This window comes from Dromiciops gliroides, chromosome 4, assembly GCF_019393635.1.
Source record: "Dromiciops gliroides isolate mDroGli1 chromosome 4, mDroGli1.pri, whole genome shotgun sequence".
Taxonomy (NCBI): domain Eukaryota; kingdom Metazoa; phylum Chordata; class Mammalia; order Microbiotheria; family Microbiotheriidae; genus Dromiciops; species Dromiciops gliroides.
Window position 1 is genome coordinate 232998747 of NC_057864.1, and position 12472 is coordinate 233011218.

The window sequence follows — 12472 nt, forward strand, 5'->3', positions numbered from 1 at the left end:
CTCCCTGGATGATGTAGGCTCTGTGCTTGAGGGCAGTGACCAAACGATTTTGCGTTCAGGGTGACACAGAGTGACTCACATAGGGTGCAGATGCTTGAATTGTGAGCTGGATGGCATATATCATTGTTTTCCCCACAAACCCACCCATCTTCCACATTTCTCTGCTACTGTTAAGGGCAGCAGGATCCTAGTCACCCAGGTTTTCACAACCTCAATGTCATCTTCCATGACCCACAACTACATCCCCGATCAGTAGCTAAATCCACTTGGTTCTATTTTCACATCTCTAGTGTCTGTCTCCTTTCCCTTTACTCACACAGCTGTCATCCTACTTCAGTCCCTTATCCCCTCTCACCAGGACTAGTGCCATAGATAACCTCCTCTAACATCCACATTGACTTTTGTAAACTGTATGCCTGACCATGTACTTCCTAACTCAATAAACTCCAGTGACTCCCTATTACCTCTAATATCTGACATTATTCTATCTTTATATAATCCTTTTAAAATGTCTATTTGTATAAGTTGCATAATATACACACAGTATAGTACTATATATATTTAAGTTAAAAATAGATAAATATGTACCTATTGGGGCTCATGCTCAAATATTTTTTATTGATAGGAAACAATAAAGTTTAAGTAAAAATTGCTCCAGGAGACTATACAGTCGTAATTCTCAAAGTGTGTCCAAGGAACCCCAAGACATTTTTAGGGGTCCATAAAGTCAAAAACATTTTTACAATAATACCAAGGTGTGTCCATTTCTTGGTACAATAAAGACCAATAGATATCCAGAGATGTGCTGGAACCCACCTCCAGAAAAGTGATTGTTAAATTTTCAGTGTGAGACAAACACTACAAATCAGGGTTTGATTTGTTTTATTGACTGTTTCTTGAGACTTGTCATTTGTACTTATCTTCCCCAGCCCCACCCCCAAGTTGTTTGTTAAACATTTACCAGCATACATCTGGCTATCGCCTATCTCCCCCCCCCCCATTTATTTATTTGTTTGTTTTCTTTTGACTAAGTAGAAGAGGCTTTTCTTTGCTTCATTTCTTACCCAGCCTTAATCCACTAGTGGGTGTTGCCTCAGGCAAAACTGTGACCTGTGAAACACTACATCCAGGGCCATCTCCAGTCATCTTGCCACTGGACTCAGATGGCTCTAGAGGATGCACAACCCTCTATACTTAAATCTAATTCATTCCAAGTCACTACATCACCTCCCCATGTCATGGAACTCTGAGAATGAAGGACAAATACCAATGACCAGCACACATATGCATATGACCCACATAAACAAAACTCTTTGGAGGGGAGGGATGATTCTCAATGGTTTTTAAGACTATAAAGAGTGCAGCTAGGTGGTGCAGTGGATAAAGCACCAGACGACCTGAGTTCAAATCCAGATTCAGGCACTTGACACTTACTAGCTGTGTGACCCTGGGCAAGTCACTTAACCCTCATTGCCCCACAAAAATAAACAAACAAACAAAAAAAGACTATAAAGAGGTCCTGAGAACAAAAAGTTTGAGAACTGCTGCTATAGAGAAACAGTGGGACTTAGGGAAGGAGATTCTGTCCAAGCCTATGGTATGGGAGACGGAGAAAGGGCAAACCATCCAGAGTTTATGGGACAGTAAGATTTAGAATTAAAAGGCACCTTAATGACTACATGGAACTCAACCTGGGGTCCGTTAACTTTTTTAAAAGATTTTTTTTTTTTAATAATTGTCTAAGGGTACAGGTAGTGAGCAGGGAACATAGGTTAAGAGGGCCTCATTTGTAGTAAGGATGTTGTCACCGGGCGGCTTGAAGGAATACAGAATGGGCGTCTTTAGCCTCTCTTTCCCCTCCCTTCTCTAAGGGAGAATTTCATTCCTGACAGGAGGGAAAGCAGGAGATTAGGGCAGGAGGCTACTGCTCTCCTTTCCTCAGAGAGAGAGATAGTACCAGGCTAGCAGCTTATCTTAAATATTGTTCATCTAGGGTTTATGATTGGGTTCCATCTAACTTCTGATCACTTTGTCATGGGGGGGATGAAGAGAGGGACCCTAACTCCATATCCAAGGCTTGATCCTTTTCCCACCGACTACCAGTTCCATAATGAACACACCCTGGCAACTAGCCCATTTATCCAACTCACCTTGTGATTGAAGCAACATCCTAACCCCAATATCCCATGCAAGCTAGGTGTGTCTAGATAGATAGATATGCACACACACACACACACACACACACACACACACACACACACATATATATACTATCAATGTATATAGGTATGAAGTAGCAGCCTGGTAGGCCTGAGTCCAGTTAGGGATGCTCTGGCCCTGAGGGGGACACTATGACCATGGAGAAATATGGTTGATCAGCTTGTTGGGGTCAGTTAGAAATTACTCTTTCCTTGGAGAAGCAGAGTAGTTGATTAACTAGGTGGTGTTGGTCAAACAGATAATAAAGCAGCCACCCAGAAAGCTGGGCTTGAATTTACAACATGACCTTAGTTGGCAGCCAGTCGTGTTTGCTATGTGATTAGGACCAGGTAATGACAATAATCTCAAGTTAGAAATGTGGAATTTTTATTATTCATATATCCAAATAGTTAACATCATCATTTTCAAACTGCTGTAACTTTTCAGTCTTAGGTCTCTCCGCCCTCCCCCCCCCCCCCAACTCCCTTCTCACCTCTATAAAACTGTGATCTTCTCCTTTGTTTGGGAGTTGAAGTTAGGCTTCTTCTCTCAGTCATAGCTCTATGGCTGTCTGATTAAACCTCAAACACTTACTGTGTAACCCTGGACAAATCACTTAACCCCAATTGCCTTGAAACATCCAGGTCCACCTCCAGTCGTCCTAATGTATAACTTGCCACTGATGACTCTGGAGGAGAGAGTGAGGTTGGTGACCTTGCACAGCCCTTCCTCACTTAAATCCAATTCACTGCAAGTCATGACATCACCCTGACATCATGGTCCTCTTACATAATGAAGGACAAACAGCAACAACAACAATAAAACCCCTTTCTCATCACCTGAATTACAAAACAGTCAAGAGAACCTTCAGGTATTCACTGATGATTGGTGGATGGAAAACAATGGACACCTCAGGCAAAGGAACTTTGCTCAACTGAATTAATTGAAGGCATCCTCAATGCCTCTTCTTGCTGAACATATTCCTCCTGCTATGGCTAAACGAATCTCTTTTTGTTAACTGTTGAATGATCCACTAGTGTAGGTACATTTTGTTCCAATATCAAATCTAAACTACTAGAAAAGTGGCTTGAGTCAGAACTAGCCCAGAATAGCTCTCATCTTACTGATCAGAGGATCATAGAATTGGAGCTGGAAGGGACCAACCTTCCCCCATTAAGAGAAAATGTTTGTTAGGCCTGTCAATTTTTGTTTTTATGCCTGTTTCCTACTGGGAAAAAAAAACAGATGAGAGAAATTATTTTCATAATGTCTCCTACAGGAAAAAATAGATCAGAGATAGAAAAAACAGCACCAGTTTATTTGTCCCAAGAACAAACAAGCATGAATCATGTGGAGACCCCTTCCAAAGGAGCTAAAAGACTTCCTCTTTCTGAGGGTATATAAGGTTTCTTTGCTCACTGGTTATAAGGTGATCAGCATGATACAAATCAACCTAAAAGACGATACTATAATGGATGTAATGAAAATCAGTTTAACAATTTCAGTTATAACAAGTATATAGGAAATACAGAAACACTATGATAAGATTATATGATTCCCAAAAAAAGGGTTTGGCAAGGAATGCCCAGATGTTTTTTGCAAGATAGGGACTTACTAACCTGGAGAAAGAAGTCAGCAGATAGGGATTTATCTGTTAGCTATATAGGGGCTTATCTGAACTTCAGTTTGAAGTTCAAAGGGCATTTTGCTCCTATTAATCCAGGGTTTCATAAAATCCTTTTGGATAATAAGGCAACACCATCAAATCCAGGTGGTCCATACATTCATCATAATAGGCCTCACCTTCAATAATGAAGCAAACTCAGGTATTGTTGTTCGGCCATTTCAATTATGTCTGACTCTTTGTGACTCCATGTAGGGTTTTCTTGCCAGAGGTACTGGAATGTTTTATCATGTCCTTCTCCAGTTCATTTTACAGATGAGGAAATTGAGGCAAACAGGGTTAAGTGATGTGAGAAACGGTAAACTGAGACACAACTCCCAGTCTGGTGCAAAGAAGGAAGGCCATTTATTCTCAGTCTAGCAAGAACGTGCAAGCACCCCAAAGGAGTACTGTGATTTGTCCCAAAGGAGTCCTCCTTTTTATCCTAGATCTAACACAAGGTCCTTCCCCCATCTGGGTTCACATTCTTCATAACATTTCTAAACATGTAGACTCCCCGGCTAGATGTGGTGCCACTGCTGCCCCCACCCTGTGGGACAACCGGACCCTGAGATTTTACAATCCTTTGTTCTCTAACTTTAGAAAACCCCAGTTGACTCAGCAGGGAAAAGGAAGGGAAATTTTGGGGAGTGGAACATGCTCTACTGGCTAACTGTTAACTCGGCAGGAAAAAAGGAATGAATGGTGGAGATGGGGGAGAAGCCCCCAGGATTTGAATAATGTATCCAGCCAATTGAGGAGGACACATTGTTTCTATCAAGTGGCTTGCCCAGGGTCACACAGCTAAGTGTCTGAGGCCAGATTTGAATTCAGGAAGATGAGTCTTCCTATCTCCAGGTTCTATCCACTATGCCATCTAATTGCTCAGTTAGAAAAAATTGAAAAGTTTTATTAAAGCAACAGCCTGCTGACAATTTCAAACTGTCCTGCTGCTTTTATAGACTACTGTAATGATTGGAATGACGCCACCTGATGGAGACTGACTATAGGAAAGTTCTGCCATGAAGCGAAGGCCTTTGAGGGCAAGACCAGGAGTCTTTTCTTTGGCATCAGGAAGTGACGTCTGCTGGTGGGAGGAAGAAGGAAGAGACGGGGGCTCTGTCTCGCTCTTTTTCCTGAGGACTCTGGTGGAGAGTGGAGCTAGAAATGTGCTCTCCCTTTAATAGATAGGAATCTAGGCCTTTTCTTCTCTCTTTACCCAAATTCTTATTCTCCTTAATAAATGCTTGAAAGTCTAACTCTTGCTAAAGCTTATAATTTATTGGCGACCACTCATTAGATATTTTAGAAAGTTTAGCTAGAATTTTAGCCCTTAACACTACCTTTCTTAACAAGAGTAAAACAATCCTGATAGGTATGTACACGTGTCCAAAAGGGCATGGGCAATTGTGTTTCAGCTCCTTCCCTGTTGCCACATAATAGGGAAATGAGATTAGAGATAAGACAGAGAGGATAAAAGCGTATGTGGCTACATACTGACTAGAAGGTAACATAAAGGAAGAGGGGATGGGAGTAAAGTACATGTCACCTCTCCCAACAGATTGGATGACACATGGGGAAAGGCAAGCAAGACTGGAAACAATGGGGTCACTCAGACTAACCCAGCACAAATTCCAATACCTCTTCCCTTTACATAACAGGACACTGAAGCACAGAGAAATGAATGGCTTGCCAATTACCACCAGTAAGGTTCTGAGGTGGGATTCATACCTAGGTATTCCAGACTCCAAATCCAGCACTTTTTCCACTTGTGGTAGGAACAATATCCTAAATCCTTACCTGATACAGGGTATGCGAGTTTTCCTTAAAAAAGTATTTAAACTGGGGCAGCTAGGTGGCGCAGTGGATAGAGCACCAGCCCTGGAGTCAGGAATACCTGAGTTCAAATCAGGCCTCAGACACTTAACACTTACTAGCTGTGTGACCTTGGGCAAGTCACTTAACCCCAATTGCCTCACTAAAAAAAAAAAAGTATTTAAACCAATCTCAGGACTTAATTGTCCCAAGGGACTAAGGCTCAGGTTGTTGAAGCATTTTCCCAGTGGCCTGAGTACCAGAAGGCTTCCTCCTTCTACAGGCTGATTAGCCTGGACAACAGTTTAGGGTCAAGGAAGCTATACCTAAACTGCATGCTGGATCCTTCCTGAATATCCTTTCCTCGATATAGCTAAATAACCTACTTTTATTCATTGTTAAATTACCTGTGAATACTACATGTCACTGCAATCTCAAACCTGAACTACAAGACCGGCCTGATTCAGGCTGGGCTTATTATGCCACTAAACCGTACTGTTGCCTATATTGGGAAAGTGTCTTGCCCAAATTCACCCAGGTAGCAACAAGATTTGTTTTTATTTAGCTCTTTCTCCATTGTACTAAGGCAGGGAGAAATGGAAGGTAATTTGGTGAAGAATTTCAATGAAACAGTAATTCCAACAATTTCAAGTTGTACCAAGGGGGAAAGAATGGGCTAATGAAAGGCAATAGAGATTTAGCCCAGTCGGGAGATGGGTTCATGTCCTATCTCTGAGATTTACTAGTTGTGAGAACATGGGCAAGTCATTTAATCTTTGAGCCCCAGTTTGCTAATCCATAAAATGGTAGCTAGGTGGCACATTAGATAGAATACCCACCCTGGAGTCAGGAGGATCTGAGTTCCAGTCTGACCTTACTAGCTGTATAACCCTGGGCAAGTCACTTAACCCTGTTTGTTTATTCTTCTGTAAAATGAACCAGAGAAAGAAATGGCAAACCACTCCAGCATCTTTGCAAATGTTATGGGGAAATAGGGTGGGGTTTCGGGTAGGGGTTTGGGACAGGGGTATGGGTAGGGGTTCTTAGGAATTCCTTTTTAAAGAATTACACCCTCTTGCACACAAATCCAATTAGAATAAAATAATAGTTTATATAGGAGCTAGGGAAAGGAAATCAAGAGAGAAATCCTTGGACTTCTCATGGGGAGAAGGCATGGCACAGAGCATGGCTCTGAGATACCTATCTCCTTGAGCAGGAGACTGGCAGATACTTTTATAGAGGTCTGATGATGGTCCGATTAGGTGATCGTCTGACTGGAAAGTTCCCCTATTTGGGGAGGACCATCCCCACTAGTGGTGGCTGGGGGAAGTTGTGTGAGGGGCAGTTCTGGATCTCTCAAGCCATCTCTCTGCTCCTCACACCACAAAGGCAGCAGCCACATTAAATCCCATCTCCCTGAGGGGTGGGGGAAACTGGTTAGGTGTGTCTGTCCTTTGGTTTGGTTTCTCAAGGTTAAGGTTCTTTTGATTTTTACTCCAGAAAACGGGGCCCATAACACAAAGAAAACCCTAAATGAGGTCACAAAGACAAGACTAATCAACAAACCAACAACAATGTCAACAACAAAAATGGAAATAACCACATCCCCACAGCCCATTTCACAGGGTTGTTGTAGAGAAAAACACAACATAAACTTTGAAATGCTATCCCTACTCTAAATTCTATAATCCTAATACCCCAAATTCAGTGAAGAGGATAGGCATGAGATAATCACCTCATCCAGAAGGTCTTCATAGCTGTCTGAGGGGCCCCTGTGGACCTCACTCACATAAGAGCTGGAAATATGTTTAGTTGTCAGAAGGAATATTGACCCTGGCTGTCTTCATGTAAGAACTCTAACACCTTCTGAGGAAGATGAAACGGCAGTGACTGAGGCAGCAATAAATGGGTGGTAGCAGATAGAGGCAGCAGGTGCCAGGCAGGGTAACAATGGAAGAGGAGTTCCCTAGAGGTACTTAAGCAGCAATAGAACAGCAGCAAGGAAAAAGTCCTTTCAATACTCTTTATGGTGTATAATAAATGTGCTCTACATTCTATGCCTTGTTAGTCTGGTGCTAATGTTATGGGGGAAATGGGGTACGGGTTGGATTAGGGTTCTTAGGAATTTCTCTTTAAAGAATTATACCCTCGGGCAGCTAGGTGGCTCAGTAGATAAAGCACTGGCCCTGGATTCAGGACTCCCTGAGTTCAAATCCGGCCTCAGACACTTGACACTTAACTAGCTGTGTGACCCTGGGAAAGTCACTTAACCCTCATTGCCCTGCAAAAAAAAAAACCCAACAACAACAAAAAAGAATTATACCCTCTTGCACACAAAAGCAGATAAAATAAGATGGTAGTTTATTTAGGGGCAAGGGAAGGGAAGGGAAGGGAAACCAAGAGAAATCCTTGGACTTCTCTTGGGGAGAAAGGGACAAAGCTCGTGGCTCTGAGGTACCAATCTCCTCGAGCAGGAGACCGGCAGGTACTTTTATAGGGGTTTGATGGGGGTGTGACCATCTGCCTGTGGAAAGTTCCTTTAGTGAGGGAGGACCATCCCCCATGGGTGGTGGCTAGAGGAATTGGGTGAGGGGTGGCTGCAGATCTCTCAAGCCATCTCCTCAGAACACAAAGGCCGCAGCCACACCCAGAGTTATCTCCCCAAGGATAAGGGAGATCAGAATGAAGAGTGGAGGTCCTGAAGCTAGCTCAGTCTGGTCTGGTTCCGCTTATCTCTCTAGGTGTATCTGTTCTCTGCTTTAGTTTCTCAAGAAGATTCCTGTGCCCCAGAGAACTTCTGGGGTGCTCTGCACCCTCAACACTAACAAAAAAAAAAAAAACAAAAAGAGGCCTACCTGAATACAGATGGAAGCATATTTTATTGTTGTTAGTTCCTTTTTATAAACTTTTTTTGTCTGCTATGTTTTGCATGACTGCACATGTATAACTTATATTGAATTGCTTGAGTTCTTATGGGGGGAATGGGGAGGAAGGATGAGAATTTGGAACACAAAATTTTATAAACTGATGTTCAATTTGTTTTTACATGTAAGGTGGGGAAAAATTCTAAATTAAAATACGAACAAACAAGTGAGGCCTCCTAGAAACAAAACAAATTGAAATGCAATGGACATTCCTGGGCAGTCGACAAAAAGAAGCCATTATTTCTTGAAATACCTCCGAGATTTATTTTGTTTTGTTGATGCCTTTTCCTTTTATACCACCAGGCTTTTAACAAAGGTTGAGAAAGAAAAAGTTCAGCAAAACCAACAGACATATGGCCGTCATCTAAAGGCTTCTGCAACACACCACACCCATCTTTCCCCACCTCTGCAAAGAAGGGAGCATGATTCATCTTCTCAACTGTCTTCTAAGGCCAAGTTGAGTCTTTCTAATGACGCAGCATTTTAGTTCAGTTTGTTGTCCTTATGCTATAGATTGTTTTCCTGGCTCTGTTTACTCTGCAGTTAACCTGTCTTTTCTTAGGAGAAGAGAGAGGACTCACAAGGGACCACAATCAGTCCAGCCCCCAAACTCCATCCCAATCTATTTATTTAATGAAAGAAACGTTATAAGGGTGTGAGACCTTGAGTGGCCCATTTTTATCTCATAAAGTGCTTCAGATGGGGAGGTATCTATTTGCATATGAAAGTCATGAAACTAGACTGAGGTGTAGTAGAGACAATGGACTTGCCCCAGGGAGTGCCCAGTCTTCCACTTGGCTGGAGAAGAAGGGAGGGGAAGGGAGAGGGGGAAGGGAACCTTCTCTGTGTTTATTATTTTGTATTCTTCTTATATATAGTTTGATGTTGTCTCCCCCATTAGACTGTAAGCTCCTTGAAGGTAGGAATTGTCTTTTGCTTCTTATTGCATCCCCTACACTTAGCCTACAGTGTCTGGTGCATACTAGGTGCTTAATAAATGTTTATCAATTGATTGTTATTGTGAGAAAATGGGTAGTTGTCTCCTCTCAAAGAATGAGAATATAACAGTCAATCATACTCCTCCTGACCTGTTTGTAGGACAAAGGTCTTAGATCCCCTCCTCCCCCTCAAATGTGAATGTGGGCTCTTCTAGTAGCTAATCATATTCATCATAATAAATTAAATTTGCATATTGCTTTAAGGTTAACAAAGCATTTTCCTCAGAATAATCCTCTGAAGTAAGTAGTAAAAGTATTATCTCCATTTTATAGATGAGGAAATTGTGTTTTGAGACTTGGGTTTTCAAAGTCTCAGCCAGTAAAACACAAGTTTTGGCAAGTCTTACTGAGCTGAAAAGTACAGGATCCATTGATGTGGTTTGAGGACAAACCAAGAGGCCCATTGTCAGTTTGACCACACGGTGACAAACTTGACAGTTAAACCACTCTAAAAGACTACCTACCAAGTTGTGGAGGAGTTTTAAGTTGGATCTGTAAAACTGAATCCAATATTCTTGAAATATTGAAGAATGGTATTCAAAACAGCTCCAAAGGGCAGTTTCCATCTTAGATTTAAATTCACTTCTTTCCTTAAAAGTGAAAGAAAAGAAACAAACCACAGGTATGTCATTAATAATTGCCTCTAACACATTACCACCACCTTTGAAACTAGAAAAATTTGCCTATATTCATTATCTGTGCTTCTCTTACTCATTTTTCAACCCTTTGCTATCACTCAACTAAACAGACTCTGCAAAATTAACAGTGATCTCATAATTGCCAAATCTGATGGTCTTTTCTTTGTCCTCATTCCTCTTGACCTATCAATACTGCATTTGACTCCATTGACAGTGTTGGTATTTGACACCTCACTTGCTGGATATTCTTTCCTCTCTGGGTTTTCAAGACATTACTCCAGGGATTTGCTAGGGCTACACCAATGGTAGTGCCAATTGTCACATTTTCAGTGTAAGAATTTACACCTTAGAAACTGACACACGCTACAAAGCAAGCTTTGTTTTGTTGATTGTCTAGACTTAAGAAAGTGATGGAGAAAATGTTAATGATGCAGATTAAATTGAAAAGTCTGTCTGAGTCTTTTCAGAGAGTTAAACATTTACCAGAATAATCCTGCCTACTGGTACTCCTACCTCTTCCTTCTCTGTTTCCTTTGCCAGCTCATCATCCATAACAAGCTCCCTAACTGTAGGTAAAATGGACAGTTTCAGGGGAAACTGGAAAGACCTCTATGAACTGATATCAAAGTGAGAAGAATTAGTAGAACGATTATATACAATTAGCATCATTATAGAGAAAAACAACTTTGAAAGTCTTTAGAACTCAGAGCAATGCAATGATAAATCACCAGTCCATAGGACTGGAGACGAAACATGCTGCATGTTTCCATCTACTGCCAGAGAGGTGATGGACTTAAGAAGAATAAGACATGACCAATGTGGGAATTTGTTTTTCTGGACTGTTAAGTATTTGTTACATGGTTTTATTTTGTGTTTTCAAACAAACAAATAAATAAACAAAAAACAAACAAATGGACAGATGAGTGAATGAGTAAATAAATGAATATATATATATATACTGCCCCTCTCCAATTGAATATATATATATATATATTCAATTGGAGAGGGGCAGTCGGGAAGAAGAGAAAATAAATGCTTAAAAATATGTTTAAATGTGTATAAAAACAAAAAGGGAGGGGCAGCCAGGTGGCACAGTGGATAAGGCACCAGCCTTGGATTCAGGAGAACCTGAGTTCAAACCCAGCCTCAGACACTTACTAGCTGTGTGATCCTGGGCAAGTCACTTAACCCCCATTGCCCTGAAAAAAACAAAACAAAACAAAACAAAGGTAATGAATGGAAAAAAATTAATTACTTCTACAAAGAGTCACCTACATTCAGTCATCTCCTCCAATCTCTTCTTATTTGACCTCCCAGTTCTTTAGGTGGGCTGCACGAATTCTCACATCACATATACCCACAGATCCAGGAAAGGGAATAGGGAATTTTATGTCCAAGATTTCAGTGCTGGATCATGGACTATACTGGGCAAAATCAGGAGAAGCAATGAGCAAAGGAATCTTCCCTCCAGTTCAATGGCCGTGCTGCAGGAGTGACTGTAGCTGGCAGTCTCAGGACTGATTTGATAGCCTCTGCAGGACATGTTTCCAGCAACCAGCTGCTTGAGTCTTTGGCTATGGCAGCAGCAGTGGCTCTGCCATAACACCATCACCTTTTGGAAGCCCTGCAGTCTTAATACATTAGCAGAAGCTGTTTCCTCCGGTGGCTCACATGGCAGCTCCAGAGTTGCAGTTCCAAAGTCAGCAGCTGTACCTGCCTGATCAGTAAATGAATCTGAATCTCAAGGGAAGGAAAAGGAAAAGAAAGGTAGCCAATCCCAGATTCTAGCATTCACCTATCTCTTCTCTCCTATCACACAGTGTTGCCATCACATTTTCCCCAGACTCCGAATGAGGAGATGAGGGGACAGGTACCTGAGAGCCCAGCACAGCTGGCAACCTGGGGTGCTCTCACCAGCCTCCCCTCCATCCTGCTGAGATCTCCCCTTCCTCTTAATTTTCCTTACCTTTTGCTACTTCTAGGTAGAAGTTTACTATCATAGTGTGCCTGCTCTATTTCCACCTTTGGACCAACTTCCCATTCCAAATGGGTCTACCTCAGATCCTCCTGTCCTCCAGCTATAGGACAAGAGTCCTCCAGTCACTCACAGTTTGGATCACCAGAGAGGCACCAATTACAATCCCCTCAGTAAGATGAAGGAGCACTAGACCTTTCCATCAGTCTTTCTACTATACTTTTCAATGCACCTGAGCCTTGCCCTCCATTCTCCTGATT